The 23350-nt window shown below is 38.3% G+C and overlaps 1 protein-coding gene across 1 annotated transcript in view; it reads left to right on the top strand.

Annotated features, from left to right (window-relative positions):
- The window catches only part of LOC102188374 (gastric triacylglycerol lipase), an 81467-nt gene that overhangs the window by 36025 nt on the left and 22092 nt on the right, over positions 1 to 23350 (top strand).

The following is a 23350-nucleotide window of genomic DNA, read 5'->3' as shown; positions in this document are numbered from 1 at the left end:
GCAAATGCCCTCATAGAAGTCACATTGTGTGATGCAACTTAATGCTGATTGTGAAAGTATTTACCCTACATTGTATATTCAACACATAGTAATTGGTAGAATTGCAATGATGTTCTAAAGACAATAACCATGCTCTAGGGCTTCTGAGAATTAAGAGAACCTGTTGTTAGTATTCATCTCAAATTAGAATTCTGTTTAGATCTAGAAATTCCCTTACAAAGCAGCTTCATAGAGAATTCAACAGGAACTGAAGGAAGAATGTTTGAATATGGAGAAAATTTTTACAAACATTTTTATTGGTTTATAAAATAGCAAGCAGGAATGCAACGATATTTATTATAGGGACAACACAAATGGGAAGTGTTTAAATAAAAGTTGAACTCTGAGAAGCAGTAGAGAGAGAAAAACAATTTTCCAAAATTTGCATATATGTGCTAACTGGGACAAAAATAAATAAAATTTTGCTCATCATAGGTTGAATATCAGAGTGGGAAATTGAAAGAGAGAAGTGATGAAAAATTAGAATGACACAGGAATAAAAGGAGAACCTGGAGAAGTTCAATCATTTAACAAATAACAGGTCACTTGAAGTGAAGTAGTGAAAGTATCTGATGTGTGTGACTCTTTGAGACCCCATGGACTGTAGTCCACCAAGTTCCTCTGTCCATGGAATTCTCCAGGCAGGAATATTGGAGTGGGTAGCCATTCCCTTCTCCAGAGTATCTTTCCGACCCAGGTATCAAACCCTGGTTTCGTGCATTGTGGGCAGATTCTTTACTGTTTGAGCCACCATTAATATTTGGCATTATACTAAACAGTTGGGGTATATCTGAGACCAAACAGATAAAGATCCTTACTTTCAGGGGACTTAAAACCTTTTCATTTTGTATTGGGCTATAACATATTAAATATGTTGTGATAGTTTCAGGTAAATAAGTAGGGACTCTGTGATATATACACATATATCCATTCTCCCCCAAATTTCCCTTCCATCCAGACTGCCACATAACATTGAGCAGAGTTCCATGTGCTATGTGTTGGTTATTCTTCTTAAATATAGCAATGTGTACATGTCCATCCCGAGCTCCCTAATTATTCAGAGAACTTTTATACAGAGGAAAAACAATAACATTTACTGAGGATGAAAATGTGTTAGGTGCATTTGAAAATTTTTTTTATGGTAAATAACACATAATTTAAAAAAAAATCCTGTAAGATAGGAACCATCGCTGTCTCTATATTATAGATTGAGAATTTGCGGTAAGGGAAGGAAAAGTAACATCATGGTGTTCTTGGACTGCTGGAGAAAAAACGCCATAGTCTGAGTGGTTTAAACAGCAGACATTTACTTCTCATAGCCCTGGAGGCTGACTGGTCTAAGATCCAAGTGCTGACTAATTCGGTTTCTGGTGAGGACCCTCTTCCTGACTTGCAGATAGCCACCTTTTTGATGGTGTCCTCGCATGGAAGAAACAGAATTAGACAGCAGCTTCTCTGATCTCTTCTTGTAAGAGAACTAATTTCATCATGAGGGCCTAAACCTTACGATCTCACCTAAAGCTAATTACCTCCCAAAGGCTTTGAATATGGCAGTGAAGGGTCAACATAGGAATTTGGAGGGAGACACAGGTCAGTCTATAGCAATTAATTTTGCTGAAACTCTCACAAGTTGTCAGTGGCAAGGCCAGCATTCAGACACAAAGAGTCTGACTCCAGAGAATTATCATTTTTTCACAGTTAAAAAACATTTCCATTCATTAGGGCTCAGGGCTTCACCATTACATTATAGAGAACAAGTTCATGATCAATATTAGAATCACACTTCTAGATCTACCATTTCAAATTAATACTTACCTGTATTTGAGCTATAGAAAATATAGATCAAAATGTAAATAATAAAATATAAAATGTATTCATATTGCAAGTTTAATCTTTGTCAAGCAAATCACTTATGCTCTATGAAGTTCCAAGTTAAAAGAATTTTTTTTTTCATTTCACACATGAAGCAAATTGACCTTATTAAAATACCAGTTAGTATCCTAGTATACCCAAGATGGCCCAAACTTGGTCAGGTTACTTTTAAGAATAGTCCTAAATAAGACCTTTTCCAGTTATTGTTTCATTGCTGCTATGAAGTAAGCCTCTCTTGAAATCTTCTGAGGGCAAGGTGGAACTACTCTAAAAAATGTTAGCATCTCCTTCATTGGTGAAACAATTAGCCTGCCACTCTTGATTAATTATACTAGAAATAACATAAGGAGCCATTATCCGTAATTTTTCTCCTAATATGGATACTTCTATACTGAATAACAGTTCCCACCTCTGATTCTCCCTGTAAACACACTTGCTTACTTCTCAATTTAGCGTCTCAGTAATTCAATACTTTTTACTTAGTGGCATTAAGTGAAAGTGAAGTCGCTCAGTCGTGTCCGACTCTTTGTGACCCCATGGACACCAGGCTCCTCCGTCCATGGGATTTTCTAGGCAAGAGTACTGGAGTGGGTTGCCTTTTCCTTCTCCAGGGAACTTCCCAACCCAGGGATCGAATCCAGGTCTCCCGCATTGTAGACAGTCGCTTTACCGTCTGAGCCACCAGGGAAGTCATTAGTGGCATTAGGAGCATATTATTGATGCAAGACCCTGATGCTGGCAAAAACAGGGCAGGAGGAGAAGGCGCGACAGAGGATGAGATGGTTGGATGGCAACATCCACTCAATGGATATGAGTTTGAGCAAACTCTGGGAGATAGTGAAGGACAGGGAAGCCAGGCGCGCTGCAGTCCATGAGTCAAACACGACTGAGTGACTGAACATTGTGTTAATATGGGGTGGATTTATAGAACCACCTTTGAGAGTTTTTCATATAGTTTATATTTCTGATTACTTATTCTAAAGACTTAAAACACAAGGAGAAAAAAATCTGGGATTTTTCTCCCTCCTAGCTCAGGCTCTTGACCCCTTACCTTTAATGTTGTTCAATGCATTTAATTCTGAAATTTTGTCCATCAGTTTGTGGAGAAGAAACACACCGAGGAAAGAGGGAAAGGAGAAGAGAAATTAGGTAATAGCTAGTGTTGAAGAACAAAGATGGAGAAAGGTCGAAAGAAGAAAACTCGCAGTATTTTAGATATGAGAAATTAGGATTCAGTATACTGTTAGAAAAATATAAGCAGAGTTCCCATTCCCTTAGATTCACTTGCAAACTAAATCTATCTGTTATCCACAAAATAAGCAAAGTTAACAACACCAACTCAGAAGCTACTGATTGTACTTACTCCTCAGGCGAAATGAACAATTTACTAGGATGCTCCTTATCTCAACCAACTAAAGAAAGTCACTTAATTTGAATAAAACCCAGTTAGGGTTCATGAAAACACGTGGCATCATCAATAATGAAGTGGCAGGATACTTTATTATATTCCCTTATATACTGGGGAAAAGGAAAAGTGTGGAGAATACCCATAATAACAAACATCTTTTCCTTCACTTACATTCTGTTGTTCAAAGAGTTTCCCAGATGCTAGCTTCTGATTCTTAAATTAATGTCACTCTGAGTTAGTTGAAGATAATCCAAAGTTGTCATTGGTTTGGTTGGAGGGAGGGTGGACTTGGAGTGGATATTTCACACCCCAGTTGGCCCTCTAAGATGGAGCCTCTTGATTACTGATGTTAGAGCCCAATAGAAAGATAGAGTCTGTGTTTGGAAAGTTTGAGAAGGTGGTTGGGGAAAAACATGTAAATCTGTTATGGTAAATATTTTAAAGAAGCTTCTTGGTCTATCGTAGCTCTACTTCTTGTAGAAAATATTTATATTCATTTGATAAGCTTATATAGAATATGTGATACTGATATTCATTTAATAAATGTTTATCAAGCTAGACATTGTTCTGGGTGTAAAGAACAAAAGACAAACCCTTTGCCCTCCTAGAAGTTCTATTCTAGTGGTGAAGATTGATAATAAAATATAAACAGTTATATACACGTATATAGTAATTAGGTAATATCACTGCTAATGATAAAAATATAATAGATAGAGGAGCAGGAAGGCCACAAGACACTACGTTAAGTAGAATGATCAGGAAAGGCCCCTCTAAGAAGTGACGCCTGAGCAGGGAACTGACTAAAGTGAGGGGATTCCACTGCATTTGAGTGTCCTGGTCCAGTGGGTCTGATCTGTCACAGATAAGACTAGTCCTGTACGCTAGTATGGTAGCCTGGCACAACTTCATGGATGCTGGCAAAAGACAGGAAGCCCCCATTGCAAAGATAAAGGACTCTGTTACTCACAGTACAGCAGACCTCATGACCCTTCTATTCCCTTGATCTTCAGGCTCATAGGGATACTATGGAGGCAGACCCAGATGAACACAGCATATACAACTGTTCATGTCACAGTGAGGATTCCAGGGCTCAGCAAACCCCCAGTCTTATAAAAGGGGTATGTGCGAGCAAACCTATCCAGTATCTGCCCCAGAGAGAGATTTTTTTTTTAAATCATGCCCATCTAGAACAACCCTGCCCTCTACCTGAAAAGAGATAATACTTCTGTCTTCTGAGGCTGTTTGCTATACAGACATCCTTTAAATGAACAAAACCTGATCTGAGAAGTGCAGAAACATCCTGAAGAATAGGCTTTCAATGTTAACTTCTGATATACATCAAAAAGACTTTTACAGACATAAATTGTTAGGTGTTCTTGATTGAACAGGTCTGGAGTGAGTCTAAAAATTTGCATTTATAACAATTTCTAAAGTGACATTGATGCTTCTGGTCAGAAATACTAAGAGTATCACTGTTCTAAGTCTGTTAAGCAGACAAATTTTGTGTTATTGTTGATTTGCTTTCCTTTGTCTATGCTTTATAGTCAGAAACTTGCTAAATACTTACACCCATTGTTCTAAATACTTGTACCCATTGTTACCTTTATTTCATTGACTCTGGTAAGTAACATACCTCTTATTAGAGAATTCTTATATCACATAATGGGGTTCACTTTAGGGGCTTTCCTATTTCCACACCCGACACACTTTAGCTATTATCAACTTCAGTTTATCCAGATATGAAACAAAGAAATGATTGAGATAGTGGAGAAAAAATTTTCTCTTGGTATTATCTTTATAATATTAATGGTAATTTCATGTCTAATGTTGATATTAATGACTTCCCAGTCTATAGCTATAAGATGCACTGATTGAAGTACAGATCTGCAGGGGAGAAAGAAAAATTTCCTCTACCAAACTAATATAACAGATTAAAAGGAGAAAGCTAAATTTAACATGTAAATATCAGAGATCCACAGTGACAATGAGACACAAGGACAAGGCAGATAATTGGGGCTTATATGCCATCTTGGGCAGATAATTGGGGCTTATATGCCATCTTGAGCTAAAGAACAGGATAGGAGCCTGGGGCTTCAAGTGGGGACAGGTGACTCCCTGAACAAGAAGAAGGCAAGGTGTTTGGTAATTTTATGTTTGTCCTGCCATACAGATAGTCATTCAGATAAAAAGTTATCTCTTAGCAATAACTCTCTTCCTAGACCAGGCCCACATTTCAATAGTTTTAACTAGTTAAAAGAAGGATAGCATTTCTTCTTGAGTCTTCTGAGTCCCAACTGCCTTCAGCTCAAACTAGTTTACATGCCCAAATGGCACATTTAGGGAGGTTTGTTCTGAAACTCTTCAGATCATTTTAGAAGTGATGATTATTTTCTATCTGCTATAACATACTCTAGGTTTCTTCAGATATAAAGACATTTTGAGGTCTAATTTGAGTTGTAAATAACCTATTAGTATTCAAATAATTCAGATTATGCACAGGTCCATAAATCAACGAATGCCATTAATACAGAAATGTGCTTAATGGTAATATCAGAATTGGTACAGATCTAGCAGTGTTTTAGTGTTAGCGGCTCTAAAACCATTTTATGAAATAAATTCTGGAAGTGGTCAGACAGGGACAAGAAGGCAATAACCTAATGAGAAAAATACTTACTGTTACTTAGGATTTTCCCAACCCAGGGATTGAACCCACGTCTCCTGCATCGGCAGGCAGATTCTTTACCATCGAACCACCAGGGGTCTCTTGGTAAAGTAGTATCATATTTTCATATTCACAATCTATTTTCAAAGGAAATTTATAGGAATTATTTGTTGTTGTTCAGGCGCTACGTTGTGTCTAATTTTTTGCGACTTCATGGACTGTAGGGAGCCAGACTCCTTTGCCCTCCTCTATCTCCTGGAGCTTACGTTCTAGTCTATGGAGTCAGTGATGCTGTCGAACCACCTCATATGCAGTTACCCAGATTTGCCACTAGAGGGAACATTTGGAGATTTGCATCTGTTTTTCATCTTAATCTTGGGTATTTACTGTGTTTAGATGGTTCTTGTGCTCATTTTACTCAGCATGATAAACTTCTGTGTTAAAAATTATGCAGAATTTATCTTAAAAATCAGTAATTAAATCTTAGACAATCTCACAAGCAGAAGGTAGGGAAAACAAGTACTTTTCTAAGTACTTTATAATGACATCACAATTCCCACAAAAATGCTACAAAATTGGTAGTGAAATGAAAGTGAAAGTCGCTCAGTCGGGTCGGACTCTTTGTGACCCCATAGACTGAATTCTCCAGGCCAGAATACTGGAGTGGGTAGCCTTTCCCTTCTCCAGGGGATCTTCCCAACCCGGGGATGGAAGCCAGGTTTTCTGCATTGCAGGGGGATTCTTTACCATCTGAACCACAAGGGAAGCCCAACAATGCTGGAATGGGTAGCCTATCCCTTCTCCGGCAGATCTTCCTGTCCCAGGATTCAACCCGGGGTCTCCTGCATTGCAGGCAGATTCTTTACCAATTGAGCTATCAGGAATTTTAAAAAAGAGAGGACGCTGAGCATAAATTGTGTGTGCAAAATCACAAAGCAAATAGAGGAGCTGAGATTTAAATTTAGGCCTTTTCATAAAGAAAATCGCTCAGTCATGACTCTTTGTGACCCCATGGACTATACAGTCCATGAAATTCTACAGGCCAGAATACTGGAGTGGGTAGCCTTTCCCTTCTCCAGGGGATCTTCCCAACCCAGTGATGGAATCCAGGTCTCCCACATTGCAGGTAGATTCTTTACCAATTGAGCCACAAGGGAAGCCCAAGAATACTGGCATGAGTAGATCCCTTCTTCAGCAGATCTTCCTGACCCAGGAGTTAAATGAAGTAAAATTAAATGTTCTTAACTGGTAAAGATTCTTTACTCAGTTGGTAAAGAATCCGCCTGCAATTCAAGAGACCCCAGTTGCCTCGAAAATTTTCTTTCAGTTCTCTGTATTTCCTGTCACCTATTTTTTCTCTAGTTTCTCTATCAACAGCTCCGGAATTCACTTCACGCCTTATGCGTCTCCATAGATGACAGCGCTGGCAGGAACTCTCATTAGCTATTCAGTAGTTGTTTGAATAATTGTAAAAGCCTTCCAGATATTTCAATGCATTCGTGAGCATCCTAACCTTTAGTTCCCAAGGACACGGTTGTCCAAACTACACAGTACAAAGACTCTTTATATTACTTGTAATCCATTTGTTTATTTTTATGGTACTAGCTTCTTTAGAAAAGTAGTGTGATCTCATTGATCATGCAATATATTCCCATATATTTCCAATCTTGTTTCCTAGTTGGCATTGACAAGAAATCTAAAACCTGTGAATTTTTTGAACCATTGAAGTGAAATATTCAGTGTATTTGTTTTCTGATTAGATACTCATTTGAAGTTTCCTGATAGCTTTTAATATCTTAACTCGTTTCTTTTGTCCTGCAAGTAAGCATAAAGTTTCCACACCAGCAGGACTATAATAGCAATAATCACACCGGTTTCTGAATTGGTTCCCTTGTGAAGCTTTAAGATGATTAGGCCCATGGCAAAAGGACTTCTCTTCTGTCATACTTATTAATCTTTCCATTTAAATAAGAATAGGACAGTTGTTTACCTGCCACCTCACATCCTGGGAGAGAGAAAGAAAATACTACTCCTTGGACTGCAAATGACTCTCTTCATGATTCAGAGTTTCATCCCTCTTCAAATGTGAACAACTTCTCTGGAAGAGAAAGGGGACAAACCCTATCACAGAATGAAAGCAATTGATTCCAAGGAAATAAGATTTATTACTCATTGAATGGGACTCTAGCTAGGTCTAACACCCTTAAATTCCAAGGCTTATCCTTTAATTCAGGTTGAAGTTTTATTTGCTCAGAAAGTGCTGAGAAGACGTCATACTGATTAAGAAGAAACGTGTACTTCTGCACAGTACCTTTGGTGCATTGAACAAACTTGACTATAGAATCAGACAGCCATACATATATTAGGTTAGAGATAAGTTAACGACCATCTCCAGATACAACTTTTAAATGTGATAAGCAGTTTAATCTTCATCTGCTGAGCACTATCAGTCCAAATGTTGTTCAGTTGCTAAGTCATGTCCGACTCTTTGTGACCCTATGGACGTAGCATGCCAGGTTCCTTGTCTGCCAGTATCTCCCAGTTTACTCAGATTCATATCCATTGAGTCGGTGATGCTATCTAACAGTCTCATCCTGTGCCATCCCCTTCTCCTTCTGCCTTCCATGCAGATTGCATAGGAGTGTATTATGTTGTGAGGACACACTTGTCATGCCTCAACTTTCTGCTAAGCATCTCTTCTATAAATCAGAATATCAGTAAATTAATAATAGATGTTATTAACCTCTTGATATGTTAACTTTTCCCCAAATATAATAGTTCACTTTTTTTATTCTTTCGCATGACTTCATTAATCACCATTCTAATATATCTGTAAGTCATACAATTCAAATTACAGTCTTTAGAGTTTATAGGGATGGTGCTATTTGTAGCTCAGTAAAATGTTTTCTCTGTAAGCTTAACTTTTTAAAAGTGAATGAATAAATCCCATGGATTCATGAAGACTGTAGTCTCTTTATATTAAGAGATTAGGTGAAAATATGTGCCTAGTGGAAACTAGGTCTACAAAGAACATAATAAATGTTTAGGAGTTATGCTAAGAAGAGCTTCAGAGAGGGAGAGAACTAAGTAAGCGGTGACTCTGCTAGGGCCAGTTAATCCAAACAGTATTCATAGGTGCTGATTCAAGGAAAAAAAGAATTCAAGACCAGGGGTACCAAAGAAAAATAAAACCAAGGCCCAGTCTCCACAACACCCTTGAGTTACACCTTTGGAATTAGTGTGATGATCATTCTGTTAAAAAATTCTCTCTCTTATTCTCTTCTTTTCTTTTACAAATATCTTGAAATATAATTAATGTACATTAATCTATACATATTTAAAGGGTACAGTTTTGTGAGTTTTATTATATATATACATCCAGAAAACTAACATTCTAGTCACACTAGAATGAGACCACACTCTCATCACCCCCCAAAAATTTCCTCATGCATCTTGCTAATTTATTCCTTAATTTCAGTCATTATAGATCAGCTTTCACTTTCTGTAATTTTGTATAAATCCAATAATAAAGTATATACCTTTTTGTCTTTTAAAAAATGTCTTGTGTTTATTCATATTATATTCAGAAATGCAAACAAAACACAACTTCTTTATTTTAAATTAACAGATGCAATGCTCACCTGAGTCCCCTCACCGCCTGAGTATCTGAGTAAAGAAGGATGGCAGGGGCAAGTACAAAATAATAAATTTATTCCCATACGACATTTGTGCATTATAATTGCATGTATTTTAAATTTACATATTTTTTTTTAGATTGTTCTGTTCTCTCAGATCTATGTTTTCCCCTGCTCCTCTCCAAATCTGAGTGGTCTCCAAGCCAGACCTGGAGTGACTCTGAAAGTCACAAAATTTAAAATTCAAGATCTTCGTTTGCATAAGACCCTTCCAGGGCTCTCTAATCTACTCACAAGGTAATACATTTTAATGAAATTTGCAAAATCCATATATATCAACCACAACTGATGAAGACTACTGGATGCTTCCACTCTAGTTTCCTCTCTGTCACTGTTCCCTTTTGCTAGCTAGTGCTAAGTATGGCGATGGGAAGTTTTGCAGTTTGCTTATGGACACTTAGCTGATACATGTAGTCTAAATAGCCATCATTTCTGTGGTTTGCCATCATTTCTGTGTAAGGAAATTATTGCTAACAACCTTTAAACACTTCTAGGAATAATGTAGTCAGTGTCGAGAGTACTTAAATATTTAGAGAGACTTGAACTGTCCTGAAATTTGAAGGCACACATATGACAGGACATTGACAGAGGGCTTTCCAGATTTAACAACAGTGGTAAAAACCTCACAGCATTATTAATTATAAGGTGTGAAGTTGAAAATAACTTTTCTGAAGCTAAAACGTTAATAAATCAATTTTAAAGTGATAATCTTTATTCATATATAATTGGTATAATATTACAATTCAGTTCAGTTCAGTCACTCAGTCGTGTCCGACTCTTTGCGACCCCATGAATCGCAGCACACCAGGCCTCCCTGTCCATCGCCAACTCCCGGAGTTCACTCAGACTTACATCCATCGAGTCAGTGATTCCATCCAGCCATCTCATCCTCTGTCATCCCCTTCTCCTCCTGCCCCCAGTCCCTCCCAGCATCAGAGTCTTTTCCAATGAGTCAACCCTTTACATAGGTGGCCAAAGTATTGGAGTTTCAGCTTTAGCATCAGTCCTTCCAAAGAACACCCAGGACCGATCTCCTTCAGAATGGACTGGTTGGATCTCCTTGCAGTCCAAGGGACTCTCAAGAGTCTTCTCCAACACCACCTTCAAAAGCATCACTTCTTTGGTGCTCAGCTTTCTTCACAGTCCAACTCTCACATCCATACATGACTACTGGAAAAACCATAGCCTTGACTAGATGGACCTTTCTTGTCAAAGTAATGTCTCTGCTTTTGAATATGCTATCTAGTTTGGTCATAACTTTCCTTCCAAGCAGTATGCATCTTTTAATTTCATGGCTGCAATCATCATCTGCAGTGATTTTGGAGCCCCAAAAAATAAAGTCTGGTGCTGTTTCCACTGTTTCCCCATCTATTTTCCATGAAGTGATGGGACCAGATACCATGATCTTCGTTTTCTCAATATTAAGCTTTAAGCCAACTTTTTCACTCTTCTCTTTCACTTTCATCAAGAGGCTTTTTAGTTCCTCTTCACTTTCTGCCATAAGGGTGGTGTCATCTGCATATCTGAGGTTATTGATATTTCTCCTGGCAATCTCAATTCCAGCTTGTGCTTCTTCCAGCCCAGCGTTTCTCATGATGTACTCTGCATAGAAGTTAAATAAGCAGGGTGACAATATACAGCCTTGACGTACTCCTTTTCCTATTTGAAACCAGTGTGTTGTTCCATGTCCAGTTCTAACTGTTGCTTCCTGATCTGCATATAGGTTTCTTAAGAGGCAGGTCAGGTGGTCTGGTATTCCTGTCTCTTTCAGAATTTTCTGCAGTTTATTGTGATCCACACAGTCAAAGGCTTAGCTTCAGGCATACAACATAATGATTCGATTTTTGTATGTATTGTGAAATCATCATTGTGGTAAGTTTCGTTAATACCACCCAGAGAGTTACAAATTTTTTCTTGTGACAAAAAACTTCTAAAGTCTACCCTGTTAGCAACTGTCAAGTATACAGTACAATATGATTCATTAGAGTCCCCATGCTGTACCTTACATAGCCATGACTCACTTTATAGCTGGAAGTTTGTATCTTTGACCTGATTCACCCATTTCACCCACACTCAGCCCCTCTCCCCACCTGACAACTACCAATCACTTTCATCTATCAATCAAATATTGTTTTTTTTCACATTACTTATAAGTGGGATCATATGACTTTGACTTTACCTGTTTGATATATATGTGTGCATATATATATGCATATTTCCTTTCCAGTTAGTGTTTTTCTTTTCTTTGATGAATATTCAGAAGCAATATTTACTGAATCATTGGTACTTTTATTTTTAATGTTTTGAGGAAATTGCATGCTGTTTGCCATACTGGCTACACTAATTTATATATCTACCAATGGTGCATAAGCTTTCCCTTTTCGCCACAGCTTTTCCAAAACTTGTTATCTCTTGCCTTTTGATGATAGTCATTCTAAAAGGTGCAAGTTAATGACTCATCGAGCCTCTAATTTGCATTTCCCTGATGATTAGTAATGTTGGACACCTTTTCATGTACCTCTTGGTCATCTGTATGTCTTCTTTGGAAAAATATCTACCCAAATCCTCTGCCCATTTTTTAAACTGAATTAGCTGTTTTCTGATTATTGAGTTGTGTGAGTTCTTTATACATTTTGGATATTAACCCTTTATCACATTATTTGTAAATGCTTTCTCTTATTTGGTAGGTTGCCTTTTCCTTTTGTTAATGATTTCCTTTGCTGTGAAGAAACTTTTTAGTTTTCTGTAGACCTGCTTGTTTATTTTAACTTTGTTTGCTTGCCTTTCTGGTGTCAAATACAAGATAAATTACTGTCAAGATTAATGTTAAGGAGCTTACACCATATATTTTCTTCTAGGCCTTTTGTGCTTTTGGGGTCTTATATTAAAGCCTTTAGTCCATTCTGTGCCAATTTTTATGTATGATATAATATGGTAGTCTGTTTCCATTCTTTAGCATGTAGCCGTCAAGTTTTTCCAACACTATTGAAGAGACTCTCCTTTTTCCATTGGATGTTTTTGGCTCTTTGGTGTAAGTTAATTTACCGTGTATGTGTTAATTTCTGGACTGTCTCTTTTATTCCATTGACCTCTGTCTCTATTTTTGTGTCAATACCATCCTGCTCTGACTACTACAATTTTCTGATATACCTTGAAATCAGGGAGCAAGACACCCCTGGTGTTCTTCTTTCTCAAGATTACTTTGATTATTTGTGTTTTTAATGTTTCCATAAAAATTTTTGGATTCTTTGCCTTATTTCTATTAAAAAATGCCATTGAAATCTTGATAAGAATTGCATTGAACCTATAGATTGCTTTAGGTAATATGGAAAGTTTAACAATATTAATTCTTTCAATCACTGAGCACAGATTCTTTTCTTTTTGATAAAGGCTTTAGGGTTTTCTGTATTTAACATCATGTCATCTGCAAATAGTGGAAGTTTTACTTCTTTATGATTTGAATGCCTTTGTGTTTTTACTTCACAGAGGGATTTTGAGATCCATCCATATTGTTTCATATAATAGTAGCTTGCTCATTTTTATTACTAAGCAGAATTCTATTGCATGGATATAGAAGTATTTTGTTTGTATATAGAAGTACTACACTGTTGGTTGTAGTAACTTTGCAGTAACTTGACTGTCTTGAAATCAAGGAGAAGTACAGTAAGTCCCTTACATGTGAACCTTTCAAGTTGTGAACTTTCAAAGATGCAAATGTGCATTCACATGTCCTATCACATGAGTCAGTTCACGTGTCTGGTGTATATTGTCACATGGGTACATCCTTTTCAAGTGGTTGGGCTTTTGTGTACTTTACTGTGCAGTACTGTATAAAGTACAGTACCTTTATTTCAAGCCCTGGAAGTCTGGAAGCAAGCATAAAAGCAGTGATGATGTAGCTGGCACTGCTAAGAAGCACCAAGCCATAACAATGAAAACAAAAGTGAAAATAACTGAGAGAATGGAATGAGGCGAAAAGATGGTAGACATCACTCGTTCTTAAAACACTGGACTCCTTGCCATGCAACAGGAGGAGTTTACTGTTGAAGACTTGCTGGAATTTGAGGCCCAGAGAAAGGATGAAGAGAGGCAAGAGGAAGAAGTAACTGAAGAACCAAAGAGATTCACGATGCTGGAAATGGCAAAGGGATTTTATTTGAGGAGGTACTGTTGGTTTTTGAGGCACAGAACTCGAACAAAGAATGGTACATGAAGATTTCAGCAGACATTCAGCATGCAATCCAGTGCTACTGTGTCCTCTGTGGCAAGAAAGAAAGAGCTACTACCCAGACATCACGGGACTTTTTCTCAAAAGGGTAGATAGAATTGAAGCCAGCAAGGCGTCAGAACCTGTGCCATCAATATCAGGTGTGAATGAAATTGCAGCTTGCCCTCTGTCTCCTGTTGCTAATGATTCTTCAGCTCTGCCACCTCCCGCCTCCTCTCCCTCCTCCAATCAGTAACCCTTCTTGCCTGTTTACTCGAAGCCAGTTCCTGTATGACAGCTGTTCTGCTATGCTTTTAAAGCCACTGTGCTATAAGATTTAAAATGCTTTCTTTATATTTTGTGCTTGTTATTTATGTGGAAGGTAATAGAAACCTATTGCAGTATAGTCTTATATAGCCGATTGTTAGTTGGGTACGTGGGCTAACTTTGTTGGACTTACAAATAAGTTGGACTTACTAATTCCCTCTCAGAACGACACTCATTTGTATGTAAGGGGCTTACTGTACTCAAACTTGTTCTTCTTTCACTTTCTTTAAATATTCTAGGGTTTTTGCTTTTTATGTAAGGTTTAGTATTTGTCATCCTTCATAACAAACTGATAAAATTTTTACTGGGATTATATTGAATGTACAGAAGGAAATGGAGAAGGAAAATGGCAACCTACTCCAGTGTTCTTGCCTTGGAAATCCCATGGACAGAGGAGCCTGGCAGGCTATAGCCCATGGGGTCACCAAGAATTCGAATAGCCACTAAACAACAACAACAAAGAAGAAAGAAAATTGAGAAAAGTTGACACCGTAATAACACTAAGGTGACATCAGTATCAAGATGTCCCTCCTGTTTGTTCCTCTTTTTAACAACTAAAACGTAATATCCATCATAAACAGAAAAACCTCTTTGGGAGTTGTAGAATCCAGCAGCATGTGCTGAGGGACCTAGGAAATGTCTGACTCATTTGTGCAGCTGGTAATAGGCAGACACCACCTCCATATGGGCTGTGGAACCAGCAGGAGTCAATAAAACTTTTCCAAATCTTCACTGTCACCATTGGGTAAACCTGGGGAATGCCACCATGGGCCAACATCTATGGATGAGGACTTTGTAAAAGTCGAGCCATTTGGAAGGGAAATTCCAGCACACCACTAGAGAAAAACAAAATACAAATGTGGACACACTAGAGAAGGAAAAGGAAATTTTCCAGTGCTGCCACTGTACTGTATGTACACTTAAAATTTTGTTAAGAGGGTAAAGTTCATGTTAAGTGTTCTTCACACGATAAAATAATATTTCAATAAATAAATAACCCTACATTCTGTTTACATTTGTAAGATTTGGTATTAGTTATTTTATGTCTTTGGCAACACCTGTCAAAATTTTATGATGAAAATGTATTTCTCTCAAAATTTGAAAACTATACTAGTGGGTCTTACTGTTTTAAGATAAAGATGCTTCTTTATGAATTAAAGTGCTCCTAACCAAGTGCAGGTAAGGCTTCTCAGGTGGTGCTAGTGGTAAGAACCTACCTCCCAATACAGCAGGTTCAGTCCCTGGGTCGGGAAGATCCCCTGGAGTAGGACATGGCAACCCACTCCAGTATTCTTGCCTGGAGAATCCTATGGCCAGAGAAGCTTGGCAGGCTACCGTCCATGGGGTTGCAAAGAGTCAGACATAACTGAAGCTATTTAACACGCATGTGCACGCAAGTACAGGAGAAAGTTGGGTGATTCCTAGAGTCAAGGAAAACTCAGAGAATGAGAATGTAGGAAGGTGGAGTTTCAGCAAGTGATAAAGCCAAGATAATGAATCTCTAAGGACATTTTGGAAACAAATCATCTTATGAGTTGACTATGCAATATTTGACTTGCTATTTGGCAAATATGGTAACTCACTGGAAACTCAGTGACTGCACATTTTTAGGAAAGGTCACCCAACACACACACATGTACACCCATATATATATGTGGATAAACAGTGAGAGGGAGAAGGAAAAAGATAAATTATGTTTTTCATTTACCTTCAAGAATGCAGAAAGCATTTGGTTTGGTGACAGTGAGTATGACCCTCTGGCATTATAAAGTTTATTATGCTTCAAAATTAGTATATGTATATGTGAAGTTTATTTCTATCTTAGGAAGAATACAGATTTCCTTAAAATTTTCAACCTTGATTTTATGTATATAAATTTTTTTTAGGAAGTTTCTCCCCTTTTTTTCTACTTTTTTGGGGTTTGATTTCAGGGAATTTGAAAAAAGAAAGGACAAAACAATGCTCTGAATGTGTAACAGGAATGGGCAGCTTTGCTACTAGGCTCTATCTCCTTATTATCCAGTTTCTAACTTGAAATCTGACTTATTCTCAACTCAATAAGGGGAGAGTAGCACTCTAATAAATATCTATAATAAGAGACAAAGATCTTGAAAATATATTCAAAAGTTATTAGAAATGTATGTGATGCCTTTCAGGAAAATTCATTTATTCTAGCAATTCCAATAACAAAGGAATTTTTGTGGTATTTATAGTTATCAAAAAAGGCCAAGTTGATAGAACTGATCAGAATGTGTCCCTCACAGTAACCAGTATCCTGGTATCTTATGAACATTCATCCTCTTTTGCTCTCCCAAGTTCACCCCTACTTGTTACCTTCCCTCCTGCCTTTTCTCCTAGTATTCCTCTGCTGCCAAATCTGTGGTCTTTGAACTGAGCTCTTTACAGCCTGTTCAAAACAACAGACAAATACACTAACTTTTTCCTTTAGGACAAGTCCTAAGATGCCTTTGATGAGGTTCATGCCATGAGTAAGAAAGAATTTTTATGTTAATATTTGCTAGGAAATGGTAGCTCTGACATCAAGTATACAAGGGGAGGTGGATAGATTAAAATATCCTTTGGTGAAGTGGAATCATGTACAAAACCAAAAATAAATGACCAGAATAGCAGAAGTATTGCAAAAACAATCTAATTGACAAGATGATGAAAAAGGAAGAACCATAGGATAGATAAGGCAATAAATGGAAACTCTGTGAAGCAAATAGCAAGACAACTCATGACTTTATGCTGTAACAATGACCGTGTTGTGCTAGTGACTTTTCTTCCCTAATAGGTTCAAAATGTGGTGGCCTCTTGTAACGATGCATTTCATCCACATGTCAGGAAATGCATTTTGTTTACTTGGAGAAAACACAAAAAACCCTGAAGGCAAGATGAATCCTGTAAGTTATTTCTATCCCTAAACAGCAACAACAACAACAAAAAATGTTCCAGGGATATTGGCACTATTATTCCTATTAACTCTTTTAAATATGCTTTTATGATTATATTATAAAAACTGAAAGCTTTCTTAACATAGTATATATTATCACAAACAATAAGAAATTCTACTTTAAGAATCATAAAAGTGGCAAAATGAATTTATAAAGCTAAATATTTTGTCTTTTCTTCATTTAGACTCAGATAATTCCCTACTGGGGTTACACAAGTGAAGTGCATAAAGTTATCACTGCAAATGGTTTCATTGTTTCACTCTAATGAATTCTTCATGGGAAGAATGATACTAATAATTAAGGTAGGATTGTTGTGAGGGGAGGAGAAGGCAATGGCAACCCACTCCAGTACTCTTGCCTGGAAAATCCCATGGATGGAGGAGCCTGGTAGGCCGCAGTCCATGGGGTTGCTAGCAGTTGGACACGACTGAGTGACTTCACTTTCACTTTTCACTTTCATGCATTGGAGAAGGAAATGGCAACCCACTCCAGTGTTCTTGCCTGGAGAATCCCAGGGACAGGGGAGCCTGGTGGGCTGCCATCTATGGGGTTGCGCAGAGTCGGACACGACCGAAGCGACTTAGCAGCAGCAGCAGTTGTGAGGAGAAAAGATGAGTGTCTCAAATCCTGAATCAAATGCTGCCGGGGTCCAGCCCCGGTGGATCCAGGGTAATTTGAAGCGGGGCCATAGTCAGCGTCCTAGGAATTAATTGCTTAACTAAAGATATAGAGGGAGATTAGAAAGAAATAATGTAGTAGGAAAATTAGTGGATAAAAAGAGGCTGAATAACTTGGTTTATGTGGGATACCAATAAAACTTCGAGACAAGAAGCTTGCACCACCTACGTAGGCCACTGGCGCCCACTTGAATAGTGGAGAGTGCCCCTCCTTGGGCTCCCTCCCACGTGAATCTTAAAAGCCAGGGCAAAATTAGCAGGCTTGGTGAGCACCCATGCTCCAGATGGGAATTCAGCCAGAAAAATGGAGAACAAGAAAGAAAGACACGGGGGAATCAGTCTTTCCAGAAACTGATCCAATTTCTTTATTTTTAGGTTTACTTATATACATTTTTGGGCTCCAAAATCACTGCAGATGGTGACTGCAGCCATGAAATTAAAAGACGCTTACTCCTTGGAAGAAAAGTTATGACCAACCTAGATAGCATATTCAAAAGCAGAGACATTACTTTGCCAACTAAGGTCTGTCTAGTCAAGGCTATGGTTTTTCCAGTAGTCATATATGGATGTGAGAGTTGGACTGTGAAGAAGGCTGAGCGCTGAAGAATTGATTCTTGAAGACTCTTGAGAGTCCCTTGGACTGCAAGGAGATCCAACCAGTCCATTCTGAAGGAGATCAGCCCTGGGATTTCTTTGGAAGGAATGATGCTAAAACTGAAACTCCAGTACTTTGGCCACCTGATGCGAAGAGTTGACTAATTGGAAAAGACTTTGATGCTGGGAGGGATTGGGGGCAGGAGGAGAAGGGGACGACAGAGGATGAGATGGCTGGATGGCATCACTGACTCAATGGATGTGAGTCTGAGTGAACTCTGGGAGTTGGTGATGGACAGGGAGGCCTGGTGTGCTGTGATTCATGGGATCGCAAAGAGTCAGACACAACTGAGTGACTGAACTGAACTGATATATCTTTTGTTACACATACAGACAAATGGAAATTTTAAAGTCACACAGGGGTCAGCAGTCCTGACCTTTATCAAAATCAGGTGCTTCATATAAATGTATACAAAAAGGTCTTAGGGGTTTTATATTACCTTCTGGCCATGAGGCCTGCTGACATTTTATGATCCTTTCTTTCTGATAATGTTCAGTCAACCAGAAACTTATTTTCCAGGGGTGATTTTTCTTAAACCAGGCACCACCCTCTGAAGGTGCCGGATAAAGTTGCATTCCTATAGGGTGAGGGTGTAGTGGGTTACAATTAAGAAAGGAATTTACTTAGCCTAAGGTTAACATGATTAATCTTAAAGGTTAATACTTATTTCTCCTATATGCTAGTTGTATTCATTATAAGGGCAGGGAATATGGAGATTTAGCAGCAAATATTGGCTCAACAAATGAAAAACCCTTCACCAATATAATTCCTAATCAACCCACTATATTAATAATTTCTAACTTCTTAGAATCTGCCTTTAGTAAGTCTAAAACATCTCGTGCCTCTCACGGTTGGAAGGCTGTAAACAATCACATGTGGCCAGACAAACCTGCTTAGGCAGGCTAGAGAACCTATAGAGGAGTTCGTAAGTTGAAACACTCTTGTCACGCCCAGGAATTTTTATTAACTGGAGCTGTAGGTTAACTCCTTCTCTGAGAGAGGTGATGGGGGAGAGCCCCCCATAAAGTCAGAGGTGTAGGTGAGAGCAAAAAACAGTAAAGTAGGCAGACTCTGGTTTTGGGGGTAGATGCTCAGGAACAGGGGGTCTCCTGAGGCTCGATCCTGCCTTTACGTATGCCGAAGCCTCCTTCCTTATGACCTTTGCCATGGGCAGAGTTCCTCACGCTGCCTCCCGGCAAAATGCAATCCAGTTAAACGTATTCTCAGCACAGAATATGAGATTAAGTTACTCATAAAAAGACAAAACAAAACCTTAAACCTCCTGGGACCTCTGAGAGTAAGCTGAGGATCTTAGTGTCACCAGATGTACGTTGGCTTCTATGATGTAAAATACCCTGACCTGTGACTTTATTAGTCTGGTGAAAAGTAATTGCTATTTTGTATTATTGAATTTGCCATTTGATACTGGAAAACATTCTTAAATGTGGTTATATTATACACCATTTTAATGCACATTTCTTGCTTTATGTTTTTTGCTAATGAATTATTGCTTCCTGTTTATTTTATATGTATTCTACTCTATGAAAATGATATTAGACAAACAAGCAAATTCTAGCAACTTTCTTATTCAAGGTCAGAATGGGTCATAAAGCAGCAGAGACAACTCGCAACATCAACAATGCATGTGGGCCAGGAACTGCTAGTGAATGTACAATGCAGTGGTGGTTCAAAACATTTTGCAGAGGAGACGAGAGCTTTGAAGATGAGTGCAGTGGCTGATCATCAGAAGTTGACGACCACCGGTTGACAGAATCACTGATGATGACCAGTTGTAGCTGATCCTCTTACAACTACATGAGAAGTTCCCCAAGAACTCAGTGCCGACCATTCTATGGTTGTTTGGCACTTGAAGTAAATTGAAAAGGTGAAAAAGCTTGATAAGTGTGTGTCTCATGAGTTGACTGCAAATCAAAAAAATTGTCACTTTGAAGTGTCCTCTTCTCTTATTCTATGCAACAACAACAAATCATTTTTTGATTGGATTGGATCATTTTTTGATTGGATTGATTGATTTGATTGGATTGGATAGGAACAAGTTTATAAAGATTTTAAACAATTTTCTTCCTTAGGTAAGAGACCTGTTGTGTTTCTGCAACATGGTGTGCTTGCTTTGGTTACAAACTGGATTTCCAACATGCCCAACAACACATCCAAAAAGTGGATTTTATATGATAACCAGCGATGACCAGCTCAGTAGTTGGACTGAGAAGAAACAAAGCTAAATGTGCACCAAAAAAAGGGTCATGATTGCTGTTTGGTAGTCTGCTGCCTGTCCAATCCACTGTGGTTTTCTGAATCCTGGCAAAACCATTACATCTGAGAAGTATGTTCAGCAAAACAATTAGATGCACCTAAAATGGCAACACGTGCAGTCAGCATTGATCAACAGAAAGAACCCAATTCTCTGCAACAATGCCTGACCGCATGTCACACAACCAATGCTTCAAAAGTTGAATGAATTGGGCTACGAAGTTTTGCTTCCTCTGCCATATTCACGTGACCTCTCACCAGCTGACTATCACTTCCTTGAGCATCTTGACAACTTTTTGCAGGGAAAATGCTTCTACATCCAGCAGGATGCAGAAAATGCTTTCCAAGGCTTGTCAAATCCCAAAGCAAAGATTTCAATGCTACAGGAATAGACAAATTTACAGGAATAGACAAATTTTGTTGGCAAGAATGTGTTGATTGTAATGGTTCCTATTTTGATTAATAAAGATGTGTTTGAGCCTAGTTATAATGATTTAAACTTCAGGGTCTGAAACTGTAATTACTTTTGCACCAACCTAATAGTTTATTGTGCTGGGTGGAAACTCAGAGTCTCTGAATAGAAGACCCACTTAATTAACATAATGCTGAATTTCCTTAGAATATTATTTTTAATAGTTGATTGAGGTGTAGTTGGCATACAATAAACAACACATATATAAGTCTACAATTTGATATGTTTGTCATCTGAGAAACCACCACAATTAAGATGACATATTCAAAAATATTCAACTCAACCAAGCAAACATTTAATTTTAATATGAAATTAAAAGCCTATATCTAACATATGAAAACCTATATCTAACTTCATGCTTAACTGAGAATAAGGAACAAGTTTATAAAGATTTTAAACAATTTTCTTCCTTAGGTAAGAGACCTGTTGTGTTTCTGCAACATGGTGTGCTTGCTTTGGTTACAAACTGGATTTCCAACATGCCCAACAACAGCCTGGGCTTCCTCCTGGTGGATGCTGGTTATGACGTGTGACTGAGAAACAGCAGAGGAAACACCTGGGCCCAGGAAAATTTATATTATTCACCAGTCTTCAGCTGAATTCTGGGCTTTCATCTAAGAAGGGAACAATTGAAAATATTAATAAATATTGTGCTAAAAAAACACATGGGTATCCACCCCTTCCAAACCATTCTTATTTTAACACATCACATTCCAAACAGGAGTGTCATTTTCAATTTAAGCCTTTCTTGGATTCCCCTTTACACCTCCTTTCAAGGGTAGTGTTTCTTCCCAGTACAAACTGTATGTGATCCCAGTATACAGTATTTGTGGATTCCATAAACATACATTTCCACATGGAGTGGGCAAAATGACTGATGCAAGAAAAGTTGCTGCCTCCAGAAGATTCTGGTAGGAAGATCCACTTGGACTTAAAGGAGATTAAACCCAGCTGGTTCACGAACATCATCTGTCATCATCAATAATGAAGTGGAGGAGGAGACAATGAAATTCAGACATGAATTTGCTTTTCATTCATCATACAGTGTAATGACTACAACAACCCAGTGATGTAAGAGGGATTGAAGAGGGCAGATTGTTCAGGACTTTTTTTGCCATTGTATGGATTTCTGCCTTCACTCTGCATGAAAAGGGAAACCACAGAAGAGTTTGCATAGAGGAGTTACATGACCTGACCTGTTGACAGGAGTCCTCCAGTTGCTGAAGGGAAATGGTGCTGGAGAAGGGAAACCAGTCAGTGGACTCACTGTAACCCAGGGTACAGATGATAGTGACCTAGAAGAAGAGAGGGTTAATTGTGCAGGTAATGATACATGGTTAGGTTTTAGAGGTATTTTCTAAGTATATTTAGGAGAGGGAAACTATGGATTTGCTTATATATTGGATATGGAGTATAAGAGAAAGAGGAGTCAAGGATGACACCATGATTTGTGACCAGAGCACCTGGAGTGATGGAGACACCATTAGCCAAAATGAGGGAGACAGTGAGAAGAGCTGATGTGGTGGGGAGAGCAGAGGCTCAGTTCCAGACCCAAGGAGATTCAAGTGGAGAGTCAATCACTCAATTGTAGATACAAATGCAGAGTTTAGGAGGGAAGACTGGGCTGAAAACACAGAATACAAGTCATCAGTACATGAGCCAGGATGCAATAACTGAAGTAGTGACTTCAGAAAGAGAACAAAGGGATCCAAGCACCAAGCCCTGGGCCACAATTGAGTTAGATAGTTAGGAGGAAACAGGTGAAGATGCTCGAAAATAATGAAGACAGTGGTATAAAGGAAGCCAGGAGAATCTGGTGTTCTAAAAGACAAGTGGAGAAAGGTTATCGTGAAAGAATGTTGTCAATCGTTGAAGAGGCTTTGTTAGTATGTGAAATGAAGTCTGACAACTAACTGTTGGTTTTGGCAGGCTGAAATTTCTAGGGGAATCTTTATAACAGCAACTTTGGTGAAATGGTTGGTACAAAAGCACAAGCAAATGAATTTTTTAAGAGACCATGAAAGAATCTGTAAAGGGAAGAAATAAGGTGGAAGGAGAAGGAGCAAGTAGAGAGAAATAATGGTGTATTTTTTAATGCTGATCCTCACTGT

The sequence above is a fragment of the Capra hircus genome, chromosome 26, assembly GCF_001704415.2.
Source record: "Capra hircus breed San Clemente chromosome 26, ASM170441v1, whole genome shotgun sequence".
Lineage (NCBI taxonomy): Eukaryota > Metazoa > Chordata > Mammalia > Artiodactyla > Bovidae > Capra > Capra hircus.
The sequence above is the reverse complement of the archived record's forward strand: the minus strand, read 5'-3'. Positions and strand labels throughout refer to the sequence as shown.